General features: G+C 39.8%; 1 long non-coding RNA gene across 2 annotated transcripts in view; it reads left to right on the forward strand.

The window, feature by feature from the left end:
• LOC137861279 (uncharacterized) overlaps nt 1-15352 on the forward strand; it is a 36583-nt gene extending 21231 nt beyond the window's left edge. For both annotated transcript variants that reach the window (XR_011099513.1, XR_011099512.1), the window contains exons 2-3: nt 732-846; nt 14874-15352. This is a non-coding gene — a long non-coding RNA (uncharacterized lncRNA). The remainder of the gene's footprint in view (nt 1-731; nt 847-14873) is intronic.
• The last annotated feature ends 1679 nt before the right edge of the window (nt 15353-17031 follow it).

Genomic DNA, 17031 nt, shown 5'->3' on the forward strand with positions numbered 1-17031 from the left:
TAATAATATTTTTAAAAGAATGTTCAGGGAGATCACCTGAGTGATCTACTGTTGCCTTGAACTAAAGCCAGAAGAAAAGAAACTTCAAGAAACTCTGGGGAGTTCTGCTGTGACTTCCTTTGCTGTCATGAGAGGGGGGAATAGCACAATCCATGCATCTACAAGTCCAGGGAAAGTGAGAAGTGTTTTGTTGTTGGAAGCATCTGTTTACAGCAAGAATTCAAGGTGTAGCACAGATAATCATTGTGCACAATAAGATAGATGTTGGAATACTTATTAGCATCCAGCAGCATGCTCATAAAGTTAGGACAGCTGTTAAGCGATACATTGCTGCTTTTTGCTTCTCAATGAGCTGCTTCTGCAGGCTGCTAGCTCCGTGTCAGCAACACCCTTTGCTCTACAGGCTGCCGTGATCTACATCTGTCAGAGTTGTCCCTTGTCTTGCACTGTGGCTTGTTCTATAAATCATACTTTGGCAACAGACATTGAAGGATTGTTTTATTTAGAGGTAATAGTACTTGGCATTGATAGGGCACATCAGCGAATCACATTTAACTTTATTAAGAATAAACTGAGCTTCATAACATCCCTATGGAGCAAGAAAGTATCATTATTTCCATTTTATCAAATGTGAAATTTAACATTTTAGTGTATCTTATGGGCTGTTATATATATCCTATGTATTCTGATCTTAAACTTGTCACTGAATGGAATCCTTGTGTCCTTTGCAGGACGAAATCCTCACGTGATGCTTAGTGTCCATGCTGCTCTCCTGGGGGACATGAGTAACGTGACTGATGGCCTTGGCTGACTGCAACTGACACCAAGGGATCTTTTCTGAATGAGGTATGAGGCAGAATGCCTTCTCTCTGCTACCGGTCAGCTGCCAGAAATATGTACATTAGTTCCTATCTTTTTTCCCATCTGTGTGGAGTTGAATTTCTAAACCCAACCTGCCTACTGGAGGTTCAAGCCAGCTGAAGCGTGCCTTTACAGCTAGGTAAACTGGGAAGCTCACGTGAGATACACAAAGCAGGTACATCCCTGTGTGATTCTGGGGAGTGATGGTAGATGTCAGATCTTAATCTTCAAAGACTTGGCTTCGTATTTATATTTGCAGACACTAGGGAAGCAATAAACATCAGCTGTAAGGATGGGGATGTCTTTGTAGTCCTGGCTCACTAAAAGTGAATAAGCAATGCAAATCCCTAGGCAGGTAAGCATGATTAAGAGCTATACTGTCTTGTTCCTGTCCAAAAAACGGAACAAATGAATGTGGGGAAGGATTCAGAAAACTAATCCTGAGATGAGATCAGTCAGAGTCCCTCCTATGAGTATTACCTGTAGATGCTGGGAACATGAAAACAATATGTCTTTCCATAAATGGTAATATATTAAATTTGATAGTACTAATAGGGATAATTGGCTGATTGGCAGTGCAGTACTCAGTCACTATCCCAGAGAGCCGTAACTGTTGGGTGATGTCTGGGAGAGACTGCCACGACCACAGCAGCCTTAAAGCCCTGGTCTCAGGATCTGCCTGAAAGGGGTTACTGGAAGGTGTCAAAGAACCCATGACCAAAACTGTGCCAGAAACAGGAGAGAGAGAGGAAACAAACAAACAAAAAAGATGAGAAATGGCCATGTGTCTTAGCCAAGAGACTTTTTAAAAAAAAAATCGTGTTAGTGATAAGCTGTTGGCTAGAAAGATAGTCAGATAGTATCTTGGTCAAATTGGGTTGTGCTAGAGCCCAAACTGGCATGAAATGGCACAGTTCTGTTAACTTTTCTGGAGTATTTTATTATTTAATTATATTTATTTTCAGTAATTTGCAAGTGGTTAGGGTCTGACTTCTCACTAACTTATTATTTTGGAAAACCCCTATTGGGATTTACTGGGTTGAGGACAGCAGTATTCTTTGTAGCATTGATTATAGACTCTGGATTGAAAGGTACTATCTTGGCTTTAAACAGCGGCACTAACACTTGGAAAAAAAAAGTGTTTCAGAATTTCTTATATCTACCGCAATGTTCCATTTTCTGCGTATTTCTAAAGAAGAATGTGAAAAATTGTAAGCATTGCAGAAGTAATTACCTCTGAACTCAATGTTCTTTTTGCTCAGCTTCTCCTTGTTCTACTCACTATTTCACAGCATTATGTCCAAACTATTTAAACATCAAGTGTTTGTGCAAAGCATGCATATAGCCATTAAGATGGAAACGTGCATTTAATACTAATGGGAAAAGGTGTTCCCATAATATGATAGTTATTCAAAAGAAATGGGAAGAGGGTAGAGAATTGTCTGGTCTGTTAAAAAAAGATCGAAGGGCTAATTTTTGTTTCACTGCTAAAATGAGTTCATGATAATGAAGCTGACATTTGCCAGTTGTTCTTCTCTATTTTTTACTCAAAAGGAATCCTAACTAGCCTTGGTTATAGATCAGGTCATTTAAGCTTCACTCTTCTTTTGGCCTGCTGCTTCACGCTGGATTTGAAGGGGAGTTTGTTTTGTTTTAACAGTTGTTACTCATTCCTTCCAAAAGTGATGGTCTTTTTTTAAGAGAAGAAAGAAAAGAGGGGTGTGTGCTAGATTTCACTCCAAGCTGTGTATGTTTTTGTGAGCATGGGAGCAGGAGGGTGAGATAAATAAACTAACTGTATGGGGTGAATAATGCTTATCCATGGGGTGAAACTTACACAATGTGGTGACAGGTTCTCTATGTAAATGGTGTCAGAAGCTGGCTGTTTTCCTTGTTGAAGAACAGTAGTTTAATGCTGACAATATGCTTTTCATTCTGGTACAGCTCAGCACCTCCCAGGATGGGGGAATGTGGTCTGCAGTGCTCTTGTGTGTGCTTTGCTTTGGATTTGGTGAGATATCTTTGCAGATGTGCCTGCACATCTGCAACACAATGCCAGCAAAACCTGGGTACTTCAACTTTTATTTAAAGTAGAGCATTTTTCTTGTTTTTGGCCTGAAAGTTTTCAGATTCCATTCTCTCTAGTTTAGCTGAGGACCCCGGCAGTTCACCCCTGCTCTTGTGATGGCTGGCAAAATTAAGCAGATGTCTACGGTTTTTATTTGCTCAATGATGCTTTAGAGCAGACATAAATAAACAAAGATATTACTACGATATTTAGAATTTTGTCTCTTGTTCCACTACTTTCCAAAGTTTAATTAATGTGCACTAACACTAAACAACAGAGATTTGGCAATTGGTTGTGTGAATAAATTATGATCAGATGTGTTCAATTATGGATGTGCGTGTGTGTAAGAGAACAGAAGACATCTAAAGCAAATATGATGCATGCAAGGGATACGAAATACAAAAGATATTCCTTAGTGCTGAAAGCCCTAAACTGGTGGTCATTTCAGTGATTTGTTACCCCTTCATTAACCACTGCCTCAAAGTGTTAATGATAAAAGCAGATAATTATAATGCCATCTCCTAACAAAGAAGCTGCTATACCAATAAATAACAGGCCCTATAAAATTGTCTTAGATTTGTGTTTGCACAGCAGATAGCATTCAGTAAGGTCCTGTTAACTCTGGAGAGGTTTGTGAAAGGGAACTTTTTTTCAATTTTTATTTTAATTTTTGTTTATGCTGTAACATCAGAGAAAGAAACAAAGGGTAAAAAAACAGTTATGTGAAGTTCTAAGTGTCTAATGCAGAAGGACAGAGCCAACATGGTGCTCTAAAAGACAAAGGTAAGCCTGTGGGATTGCTACAGAGCTTGCCATGGTCAAGCCTCATTGTTTTTTCAAGAAGGGAAATATGGTAATGAGTTTGATACCCAGTGTGATCCTTTCTACAGTTGATTCCATATTTGTTTACTTAGCAGTAACGAAGTACTGACTGCTTATGACACGAATTTAGGAAGTGTGCTAGTGAGAACATCCTGTAGCTGTTCATACAGCACGGCCAGAACCACATTTAGCTAAGATTGTCAGTAAGGCCAAAGAACAAACTAGCTGCTAAATTGATTTCTCTCTTGCTACAGAGACTGTCCAATTAGAAATACCTGGAACCTGCTGCCAAGGAAGCTTAAGTCACTGCAGCTCTGCTGCTTCCTCAACTCTTGGGCTTTGCTCTGCCTTTGAGCTCTACAGTATCTAATCACAAGTACGATATGGTTGCAGCAAATAAAACGCTGTGGAAGGAGAAGCTGTAGGCAAAACTCTTGGGAATGTTCAGTTTGTAAGACAGCCCCCCTTCTTTGTGCTGCAGAAGTGCCTTCCTCCTGGTATCACTGAATTAGTGTGAAGTGACTCTCCCACTGCTCGCCCAGCTTTCCAGGTCAAAAGCGAAGGAAACAGCCATGGCTCCTTCTCTATTTTTTTTTTTTTTTAATTTTTCTGTGAAGGAGACAAAAAAAAATAAATAAAAATAAGGCTTTATGGCTTTATTTGTTCAGTCTGGCTCCAGGCCTGGGGCGATGTGTATGGAAGCAGAAGAGAGGCACAGGGCGTGTGAGTGCTCTGCTCCCTGCTTGGTGTGGGGCACAGCGTGGAGCTGAGGGCAGCCTCGCGCTGGCCTCTGACATGTGCTGGCTGCCCCCTAGCATTACACTGTTACTGTCTTAGGTACACTTCTTAAAGGAAGTTACCAATGCTGAGCTAGGTGAGAGAAAGAAGCTTCATGAAATAAATATGGACAGCAAAAAGAAAATGAGTATAGCTGTTTTCTGATTCTAATTAGTGCTCCAGGCTGAGCATGTTGTGAACATAAAACCTTGCAGAAGAAAAGAATTATCAAGACAACACGAGTCATCAGTTCAAGTAATGAAAAGGCACTTACAATTTAAAAAAACAACTTAGAAAAAAAAGCTCCATTAAATAACTATATTTCTAGAGAAAATTTAGCATTTCCTCCTGTACTGACGTTTAGGCAAGATAAATATGAAGCATTACTGGTTGAACAGAACTAGTTACTGCTGAAAGCTTCTGTCCCCTTCAACCAAACCCACTTACCCTGAGCACAATAACAGAGGGATGCACTTGTGTAGATCGCAACACAGTTTAGGGAGAGAGTAGAAATGAAATTGCTCTTAGCCTTGATTAATGTTGAAAATATTGATCAAATGGCTTATCTGCCAAAAATGAAAGGCTTGTGAGTGTTCTTTGAAGATGGAGCATGGGTTTAGTAGCAAGATTCTGATGGGCTGTTTGCAAGTGAGTTGATATGATGGTTTTTTTTGTTTGTTTGTTTTTGTTTTTTCCCCTAAGGACAGCAGCGTTTGTTTGAAGAGGTTTGGCTGAAAACAAACAAAACCAACAAAAATACTTTTCTCCTTGAATATTACTTTTTCTTCTGCATATATACACACATCCATATGGACTTGCCTGTGGCTGTGTTACTTGTTAGAGCCCATTCAAAGCGCAGATGGCTGAAGAAACACCTGTGGCCACCCTGTCCTGGAGCTGGCTGCACTGTGCTGCAGGCTCTGAGGCAGCGCAAGCTTCAAAAATTGACCCCAAAATACTCATTTTCTTTTCCCATTGTCTTGGTTTGAACATTTACTTCCATCTTATCTGCCCATTGTTTACTTTCTGCTCTCTGTCCTCCTTTGCTGTTAATCCTATTGCTTGCTGTCACTGATTTCTTGTCTTCTCCACTATCCCCTGCTGGTGTTACCATGTACCTGGTTTTATGCTGTATCTATTCCATTTCTTGTGCTTGTTGGCCTTTATTGTATTAAGCCCAGAGTTTCTTTGTCAACATGTGTGAGATGATATATGGCAATAAGTTATTTCACTGAAAACTTTCCTCAAAGGATTATCCCTCCTGGGTGAAATGATTGTTTCCTCTGTCTCAGATTAACCGCCATAGGAAGGAAATATTTCACGCTTCATTATTACCATTAATCTTCCAAGGTGCCCCTCTGAATGAAAACCCATTGTTTTGTTTAACAGAGGGGGTCACCAATACAAGTTATCGAGTCTAATTATACTGTTAACAGATGTATCTGTCAGCTTGCCTGGTGTTTGTTAACATAACATCACTGAAAATTATATTGCCATGTATAATACTTTTTCAGCTTGTTATGCAGACCCACACTTTTTTCTGTTAACTTGAGTAAAATGTGATGGCTCTTTATCTGCTGTAGTGCACAAGGAAGTATATTTACCTTTCAGGATAGCAGGAGACTCACCTTAGTTGCTATTTCAGGAGCATGAATGAATAGTGGGAAAGGGAGCATGCAGTTCTGTGCACTTCAGACCGTTGCAAAAATCTTCTTTTTCTTTTCCTTGTAGGGGGAATCAAGATCAACAAACATTACCTCACTCGTGCTTTCTACTTCCTATTGTTGGTAATGGTGACCTGTGCTCGGAGATGCCTTTGCGTCTGAGAGTAGCAGGAGACCAAATTATTCGCGTCCTTCATGCCTCATGCCCCTTCCTGACTCATTGCCTTTGGAAAGGCAATGTAAGTTATGTTCTGCAGCAAAAGAAATATTAATTTGCAGATGCTGCTTGCTCATTTCTTTAGGCACTTAAGTAGTTCTGTAAGAGCTTTGCATGAATTAATATGTAGGATGTGCCAAACTCATTATATTTCTCCTATGATTTATAACTTCATCCTTTGCCTTTTTCAACCAAGAAAGCTCAGGTGCAGGAGAGCACTGTAAAGTGGAGGAGCTCGGGAGGCAATGAGCCAACGTGTTTCATTAGCCGTGTGCGCTGTCTGGTGAGGATTGCTCAGTCTTGTCAGTCCTACTGTGTCTTCTAGGGTTTTTGTTATTTATTGCCCATAAAGCAAATCAAAGTACTCCTTTGCCACTGACACAGCCAGAGCTAAGCGCTGTGCCTCTTACTTCTTGGCTTGTGATATGTTTTTAGAGTTTAAATGCGTATACAGGAATTGTCACTTATTCTGAGTTTTTACAGTGCTTAGCAACTTTCAAGCCACTCTAAGGATTAATAAATAACAATCATATCTTTCTTCCTTCCTATTCTGCCCTTTTTTGTTCCTTTTGCTCCCAGAAAAGCTCCCACATGTGCCCATCACACTCCTACAGTTTCCAAGTCAAACACTAATAAGCTTGAACATGCTGGAATTAGGTTAGCCTGGGTTTCATTTCATTTCCTACACATTACAGTATAGCTTTAATTACAAGGTATCTCAATATATCTTTCTTTTCTCTACTCCACCAGCAAACCATTAGCAATCACTGCTCTCAGGGCTCTCTGGGCACCACAACCACCCCGCAGCCCCTGCTCCCAGCCAGCTCCCCAGCACTCCCCTCGGGGTTTTCCATCTCTTCCTCCTCTGTGCCCGCAGTGGAGGGGCGGACTGGAGAGCACAGGGGTCAAGGGGCCTTGCTCTCTGTGCTGCGTGCCGAGCACAGCACTGCTCTTACAGGCAAAGCAAGCGGAATCCTTGTCAGCCCCTGAAAAGCTGTGATAGAGCTTGCTTAAAGTACACAGAGCTTAATCTTCAGAGCTCACTTACATGCTTTAATGACAAGTATAAAACACCCGCATGCAAAGTGAAATTTTACAGAGGCTGTTTCTCAAATGGACTTGAGTAAATTTCATTGGAGATGAATAAAAGTACATCTCTGACCCTTTTCAAACGCTCCAAGACAGAACTGCTCAGAGGCTGAACAGTACAGATATGAGAAAGTTTTAAAATGAAGAAAAAAATAGAATAATGTTTGGATTTATTTCTTTAAAGGCTGAAGAGTTTTTGTTGGAACTTCGTATGAAGTAGAATCCCAGCAAAACTTTAAGCCAAGAAGTTTAGTTGGTGTTTTGGGAATTACAAGCAAAATCATAGAATGGCTTGGGTTGGAAGGGACCTTAAAGATCATCTAGTAAAAAATGGTGTTTTATGATTGAAACTGTTCAGTATTCTCAGTTATAAGAATGTTGCTACTAATATAAAGAAACGAAGATATGTATTTCTATCCAAGTATTTTTTCCTAAGCTTGATACTTGCAGCCTATTGGATTTTACTCTTTGGAATCAGATTTACACCCCTGCAGGTTTATCACATTGCTTGAAACGGCTATCATTCTTATAAACCATGAAAAAATTAAACATGGTAATTATTTTGTTTGACAAACAGGTTAGGCTCCTGCTTCCTCTCTGCTGCTCACTAAGTAATGGATCCTGGTGCTCATGGAGGGCTGACGTTTGTGTGAATATCTGGGTTCATATGGAGCAAAGTATCAATGTTAAATCTCTATCAGAAATCAAAATATCTATTAGTCATTTCTGTGTCTTTGATATCAAAAAGATCTTTCTCTTTCAGGCATCTTTCCATCTTTCTGTCTTCCTTGAATTAGTTATGGTGAAAATAACCATAACCATTAGTTATGGTGAAAAGGGAAAAGTCTCTCAGTACTTTTACTTTTCAAGACATCTACCTCTTCCCTGCAGCTGTGGTTTCATAGCACAAAGCAGAATCTAGAGACCCTTAAGAGGCTTGAATGCAAATAATGATTTCTAGTAACCACTACAGGAGTGATTGCCTTTACTGTAGTTTTAATAGGAGTCAGTGTAGTTAGAATGAAGAACACAAAATTAAAAAGGAAATTCAGGAAAGTAAATCTTTGAGTCTGTAGGATGTTGTTACAGGCAATGAGAAATCCTGTACCGTCAGTCAACAGCCCACCAGTTGGTAAAACAGCAGATTTTGTCTTCTGTGTGTCTCTAGTGTGGTTCCTTCTCCCTGTTGTGCACAGAGCTCCCCACGGATTTCCAGGGAGTTTGCCTATATGATCAGAGTGTCTCTGGATCAGCCCAGTCATGGGCTTGAGTGGGTTTCCACTGGGCTGTGGTGTAAGAGATTGTTAGCAGCTTAGATGTGAAGTGTTCTGAAAGAAAACTTTAAAACGAGCAGTCAGGAAAACACACATTAATTATAAAACATAAAAATATGCATGGAAACACTTGTGGCACTGCTGTAATGCTGCCTAACAGGCTCCACTGGTGGTTTTAGCTAGTCTGGAGGGGTCTAGAAGGTGGCACCTCCCTCTGCAGATCTGGGCTGAGTTTTGCTCCATGGAGGCAGGCTGCTCTTGGCTCCTGGGAGCAGGGCTGTAGCACAGGCTGAGACCCCAGCATGTGCTTATCCTCATGGTAAGCCAAGGCGCAGACATGTGGGATGGGGCTCTGGGTTTGCCTTCTTCCCATCTCCCAGGGAATTAGGTAGGGATAACATCTTGGACTCCTGCACATAGGAAGTGTCATTTTTAGAGATTCTTAACTTCTGCAGTGTGCTTGTGTAAAAATCAACTCTGCTGTGGCCTAGGCTGATAAAATACATTTAGGTGAGAATGACATTCGCTTTCAGGGCTTGGTAATGCTCTTTTCTTATCATGAATTTACTTTAAGCTTGTCTTTGTAAAATTGCTCATTTCTCAAAGTGGATGTAAGGTTTGGCTTTGCCTAAAAATAGGGGAATAGTACACTTGGTCCTATTGAAAAAGAAGCCATAAAGTTGCAGTACCAGAGAGTTATTACCTCTTCATAGCATCCAGTGTATGGTCGGTGCCCACAGATTACGTAGACAGATTATGTGCTTTGTTTTGCAACCTTTGAAGCTAATGGAACCTCAGAGATGCTCCTGAATTGATCATATTAAATGTAGTGCTGTCTTGTCTGGAAAGGCTGAGGGAGTAAGAAACTAAATTCCCAGCTTTGTCACTGAAGGAAGAATACTCTGATCTTCCTGTGCCAATTGCAGAAAACATTGCCTAAGGATGTAATACAAAGATCAGAGAAGAAAGTCCCAGCACTATCGCAAAGACTGGTGTTATAGTCATTGTGCTTGCTGCAGAACACTGCTGTTGTATTTTGTAGCAATCTTTTAAACATTTTTCTTTTTCCCCATTTGTTTAAGATGAATATCCTTTTAAGTGAAAAACAAGGCTGGGGAATATAAGGGAAATCTTAAAATCTTCTGTAAAAGTTTTGATTTATTCTGATCTGCCTTTATTTTCTTTTAATTTGTTCTCCTGAGTAGAATCACAGAATCATTTAAGTTGGAAGAGACCTCCAAGATCACCTAGTCCAACCTCTGCCCGAACACTAACCAGTCCTCCACTAACCCATATCCCTAATCTCTACATCTAAACGTCTTTTAAAGACCTCCAGGGATGGTGACTCCACCACTTCCCTGGGCAGCCTGTTCCAATGTCTAACAACCCTTTTGGTAAAGAAGTTCTTCCTAATATCCAACCTAAAACTCCCCTGGCGCAGCTTTAGCCCATTCCCCCTCGTCCTGTCACCAGGCACGTGGGAGAACAGGCCAACCCCCACCTCTCTACAGCCTCCTTTAAGGTATCTGTAGAGAGCAATAAGGTCACCCCTGAGCCTCCTCTTCTCCAGGCTGAACAAGCCCAGCTCCCTCAGCCACTCCTCGTAGGACTTGTTCTCCAGGCCCCTCACCAGCTTCGTCGCCCTTCTCTGGACCCGCTCAAGCACCTCGATGTCCTTCTTGTAGCGAGGGGCCCAAAACTGAACACAGTACTCGAGGTGCAGCCTCACCAGAGCCGAGTACAGGGGGACGATCACCTCCCTAGCCCTGCTGGTCACACTGCTTCTGATACAAGCCAGGATGCCGTTGGCCTTCTTGGCCACCTGAGCACACTGCTGGCTCATATTCAGCCGACTATCAACCAATACTCCCTTCTACTACTATACTATTCTTCCCCCTTCTCTCCCTCTTTGTCATTTGAACATTTCCTCTTGATTTGAATCCCCATATCATTTGGTGCAAAAAGTCACCTGAGACAGTCACACAGGCCAAGGGGCAATGGCCATTTTATAAACATAAAAGCACTGTGTATGAAAGCTGTCATGATATGTTATGCACCTTGACAATAAGTTTCATTATTCTCAAATCGCATTACTGCATCTCTTACTAATGTCTTCTCAAGTAGTCAAATGAAGCTTTCCATTTTCCTGCTGTGTTTCATCCAGGTAAGACCAAAGAAATGTGGTGACTCTGGAGTATCGGGAACTGACCATCTATGCCTTCTGGCTCCTCCTTATGTAGACCTTATTGATATATCCTCCAGTTCTTCCTGCAGTAAAAGACAGGTTATGAAGATATTTTCCTCAAAGCTCTCTTACATCAGGCTACCTGTGGTGGTAAGCCTTCAGCTAAGGGGAATGAGGTTGGTCTGAGTTCTCTCCGTATGAGAGCTGAGCTCTAAACAAGAGCATCTCTCTCCTGCGTAGAATGAAGTTGAAGGAAATACCCAGTAAGCAAGTATCCTTTGGCTCGCTTCTGAGAGTGGTTTAAGTCCAAACAGGGAGAGGGCCTTAGAGCTCACCGGCCACCCTTATTCACCTACTCCTTATAAACCTGGTACCTCAGGATATCACTAATATATCATGACAAACGCCTAGGTCACTCGTACTTCTGATGATGTGCTCATGCATTACCAAAAACTTGTGCATCTGTACATCTCTGAGAGAACCCCCTTACCCATTTATTGTGCTGTGCCCAGTTATTTGATAAAACAATCAATTGCTTTTGTTGCTGCTGCCACACACTGAAAAGTTTCTGACCGTTTCTTGAAGAAAGAAAAACCACAAAATTGCTTGCTTTGAAGACTGGGTTTTGTGCCGTAAAACAAAGTTCACAAGGGCTCAAGGGGAATAGTTTCATTAGTTAGAACCTGCAAAGACTTCCACAGTTAATTTCCTGGGCAGTCTCACCTGTATACTGTGTATTTGACAGGAATACAAAGAAATTGGAACTGTAATTATTCCGTCTTCTCAAGATAATTTCTAGATAGATTAGTTCAGAAATAGGAAATGGAAAAAGCATTTGAATGATTGTACGTAGCTTGGTTTAGGATATTTCTTTGCAATCATCTTAGATTTGTAACACCTATATTTTATTTAAAAGAAAATTGACTTCTGGATTATCATATTAACCAAAATTAAAACACAGAGAATAAAAAATGACTGAATTATTAATATGCATTCATGACACCCCCACAGCATGGAAGTCTGATACTGCCACATGAAAAAGATAATGTGAAATTGAAATCTGTATATAGCTTTTCATCATAGCTTTGGATAAGATGACTCTTTAATTATCAGCACTTCACCTCCTTTAGAATAGCAGATTTGGAGGGCAAAAAATAGCAGAAGCTTTAATCTAACTTTTATTAGGTAATCCTTATATTATTCTTACCTTTTTAATCAGAGAAACTGTGGCAAAACAAAATGTAACATGATCCGTGGTTACCTATATTTCACTTATTTTTTTCAGTTTTTATTTTGTCCCATTCTTCTAAATTCTTACTTTCTGTGCTCATGGTGCCATTGCCTACCTCTCTGGGTACCCAGGAGAGTCATTAGCTAAGGAGGATTATAGCTTTGACTTCCCAGGGGTCTGTGGAGACTACCAAATGCAGCTCTTTACCTTGAAAATATTTGCTGATGGTAAGGTAAAGGTCTCTCTCCCTCTCTCTCTCTCTCTCTTTTGTTTTTCTTTTTTCTTTCTGTTTTCTGTTTTCTCTTTTCTGTTTTTCCCACCTGTTGCATGCACTGTCTAAAGGCTTGATCCAACTTCACATACACACACACACACACACACAAAGCATTACTCATAGTATTCATGTTCTTGTCCATCCACCTACCAGTGTGAGAATTCTTGAGCGTATGACCTTTGGTAATAAACTGGCATTCTTATACCACAGTTTTCATCACAGTTTTCTCCTCTAAACCATATGGGCTTGACTGAAAGCTCTAATCCCTCACTTTTTCCATCACTTATTTATAAAGCTGTCCCGTTCACTGGTCATGCAGGGAATGATTTGCTATGAGGACTGAGAAATTCATACTCTTCTGGGTGAGTCTCAGAGCTCAGCAGTGTGACTAATAAGATGACCAAGGGAATATATGTATTTAATTACTTAGAGCAAAGAAAAAAAGAAAAGGTAATTAAGAAAAAGTACTTAAAAAGACTAATTTTAGAGACAAACAAAAATATCATCCAGAGAGCAGGAATTTCAATTTTCCCCCTAATGTGAAGTTTCTCTTCCTTTAGATGTCGTTTCTGTGAGGTATGCTACTTCTGAAAAAGGAAGGGCTGAGCAAAGAACCATGCAATTTAGCATTTTCAAGATAAGGAGGCATCTGCACAAAATTCACATGCTTTGTAGCAATTCATGGTCTTTAAGGTCATGAAAAATCATTATGATCATTTAGCTGAGCTAACTGCTAAATATTTTACCTTCTGTTTCTATACACCGCTTCCAGTAGGCTGTTTTTTTGTTGTTTGTTTGTTTCTTTTTGGTTGTATAGCAGCTGGTCTCATGTTAAAGATGTTGTCTGTTGAAGAATTCCTCAGCTTTCTTGGTAATCTGCTCCAATAACTAATTCATTCAATAAAAACAAAATTCATCTTATTTCTAGTGTCAGCTTCTGGCACTTTTTCATGATTTTTGTCTGCTAAATTAAATGGCTTGGGAATTTACTTATCTTGATTCTATCTAACTGATTCCAGATTTACTTGATGTGTTTTGACAAAATTAATAGATTGAACTTTCTACTTGGTCTGTGCAAAACATATTTTTCAGTTCTCTAGACATTCTGGTAGCTTTTTCCATAAAAAAAGGAAAAAAAAAAAAAAAAAAAAAGGGCAGTGTGGGGTGGCTCTCCTGCCCTCCTGCTCCTCTTCCCCCTGGGAACAGTTTTTCTGTTCCATGGTGAGTGTGCTGTGTGATAATGCTCAGGGCACTGAAACCTGTTATTATTAAAAAAATCTTCTGTAAAAGTTATTAATACATTTCTGGAGAGACAGTTACTGTGAGACTTAATTAAATGACAAGATGTTTTGAAATCTTTCTGTAGAAAATACCGTAGTATAATTAATAAACAATGTGGTTCAGATTCTCCTGCATCCCTAAAGAGTTTATGGAGGCAGGCTGTAAGGGCAAGAATGTGATGAGGATTTTCTTGTAAGATTTCTCCATCTTTGAATGCATAGCTTACATGTATTTTACTTTAAACAATTAGGTACAAAAGTTCCTCATTAGCATTGTATTAGTGGGCCTTGCTGATAGAAATGTGTCTCCAGTCTGTATGTGCCTTTTTACCTTGACTGTAGTGTGATCATTGATTTTTGAGACTGTTCACTGATTTTGTTAGAATTTTGTGAAGGCAATTCATGTCTCCCCCTTCTCTTTCAAAATAGTTTTTGTTCATTTGATCTCTTATCTCTTTTTTTTTTCTTTCTTCTGATTGATCCGTGACTTATAATGTAGGCAATATTTTGACTTTAATGTAAAGATTGTTCAAAGGAGAAAAAGTAATCAACTTGAATGGGACTTTCTTTTCTAAATGCATCCCAACACTACCAACCCCTTTAGCAGCCCATGTGCTGATATGCCTACGCTTCTTCCTCTCAATAATGTACATCTACATTTCATATATTATTTTTCTAAATCGTCCTTTCTTCTGCCAAAATTGTGAATTTTTGTGTCTTGAAATAATTAACTTGTTACATATACAGTAAATAGCTTTGAAAAACATTCATATTTGGTGATTTGAATATCTTTAAAAGAACATACCATGTACAGCCCAAGCAGTTGAACAAGGAACAAAAGCACTGCAAGCAACAGATAAAAGGAAAATAGAGCAAAGCAATTCGTTAGCTGCAGTAAGCATAGTGAACACTGAGCAAATTAGTAAAGGCTTAAACTCAGAGGAAGTATCAGATCAGATTAAACACAGAAAAAGAAAAACCTCTTAATATGGTGTAAGCCAGAAAACAGCTGTATATATTATTATCTTTTGTTACAGAATAGCAAGTAGCCAAGATCTCTCTGGATTAAAAAAATTAAAATAAAATCAAAATCCCGTGATTACATCTGAAATACCCGTATTCCTTCCACAGTGCAGCTGGCTCTACATCTCCTCTGCTCCACCTGTAGCTGTTGTCCCTACCGGCTATTGAGAACAATCCCTGGCACAAGGTAGTCCTGGGACTGTGCCCTCACAGCTTGGGGAACTGTAACTTGGCACCAGCCAGCAAGGGGCCAGGGAGCAAGCAAGTGGTCAAGCAAATGGCTGACCAGCTGACCAGCTGACCAGCTGGCCAGCGCCTGAGCTCATTTCCTGAACATATTTTAATTAGGACTGTAGCTGAGAACACTGAGATCCCCTGCTCACTCTGCACTTGAACTGAAGAGCACAGCTTTTCAGTCTGTGTCTTTGCACCCCAAAGTACCTGGTTACAAATGATTCATGGCAAAACTTCTTACAGAAGGCCAAGTCACCAATTTGTCCAGTGAGAGCTCCAAGTATTGCTGTTAATATACGGAATGAGTTCAATAAAAAATAAAAGTGGTCTTGAGAACCAAGTTTTAAACTTTATTATTCTGTATTTCACATACGTGACTTAATTCAAACTGGATTAGGGATTTGATTTCTTGGCCCAGTTGGACTCACCAAAAGTTTTACTCCAAGCCTTTGGACACTAGGTTTTAAGGCAAAGCTCAAGAAAACCAGTGGTAGTTGATTCTTTCTGTCTGAAATGAACTCTTTCTTTTTTAACTACTCATAGTGCTGTAATAAATTATTGCTACAGATTAAATGGTTTTGTTACAATAGAGCTCTTTGTAAGGACAGTAATTAATAATATGGGATAAAATATAGTTTATATATTAGTAACTGGAGGGCAAAAACAGGATTATCACTTTTGGGGGGACTGTACCATTCAGTTTTCTGTCCTGCTCATCCTACTCTGAGGTGCTGTGAGAATTTAAAGTCTAAAAATTAAATATAGTTCTCATTAAAATCAAAAAAGCAGTTTTTCCTCAGAAGCCTTAAATGAGCAATGCTTAGTTTTGCAAAACAGAATTTCTAACGTGAATGCTGTCACTATTTTTTGCATAATCTAGCGAGTCTCACTTGTGTTTCTTGTGTGATTGCCCAGCGAATTCAAACCAATTTCCCCTTCCTGGTACACATGAGATGAAGCAGTGTGTGCTCTGCCGTGGGGAATCAGCATCGCTTCCCTGCCCCAACTCCCCTTAATTCTGAGATCAGCTCAAGTTTCTTCAGTAGGAATTCCCCTATTGCTCGATTAGAGCTCTCACATACCTGGTAACAATGGGTGCATGAGATCTGAGCATCTTTGGATAGTTTTCCTTCTAACTTGTGCCCAAGATTACCATCCCCAAGGATCTACAAGCAATACAGCTGATGTGTTTATAGACAATAATTTAGCAGAGAAAGCAGCACAGCACCTTTTCCACAGAACAAATGTTTTGAAGACTCTGGCAACATTCGATATTACATCTTCTCAGCTATTTTCTAAACTTAGTGTACTATTACTCTCTTCAGGGTCAAATTTTACAGCTCTTTCACATATAAAGATGTCTTTGATCTGGAAAATGTTGCAGAACTTTCACCTCTGTTTTTCCTTGGCTTCAGTTTTCCTAAATTTTCCTCTCATTCCTGTCCGATTTGTCATTTTGGATAGTTGATTTGTTAACCTGCGCTACTTCATCAGATGCCTTTTTAGGGTGTTTGTTAATCTGAAAAACACAGAACCGCGCAATGCCATCAAAGGATGCTGTATGTACAAGTCAGCAATTGGGGCACATTCAAGACTAATCACAAACCCACATTTATACATAACTTGCTCAATAAATACTGTGGAGATACTGGATAATAGAAATGTTTTTTAAAAGGAAAAAAAAAAAAAAAGAATGGGGGAAAAATATGCATTTAGTCTTCCTTGGAAACCATTCAGTCATGAGCACATTGCTTGAAAACTGAGCATCTGAGTGACAACAAATGGGGCAAGGAGTTCTTCCCATTTCAGGTTAACCTGAATGAGAAGTGAAAAGAGCAGGAAACTGATAGCTACAGCTATCTCAGGAAAATGCTGTAGGATACCTCGTGCTCAAAGAATTCCCAGAGAAGTGGTAGCATGTCCAGAATTACAACCTGTCCCCAGTTCTTGCTTTTTATTTTTTATGGAGATTACACCACTATGTAGGCCTCGCAAAGGTCTCAGTTCTGTTAATTAACAGTTTTATTGTACA

Source organism: Anas acuta, chromosome 9 (assembly GCF_963932015.1).
Source record: "Anas acuta chromosome 9, bAnaAcu1.1, whole genome shotgun sequence".
In the NCBI taxonomy this organism is placed as follows: Eukaryota; Metazoa; Chordata; class Aves; order Anseriformes; family Anatidae; genus Anas; species Anas acuta.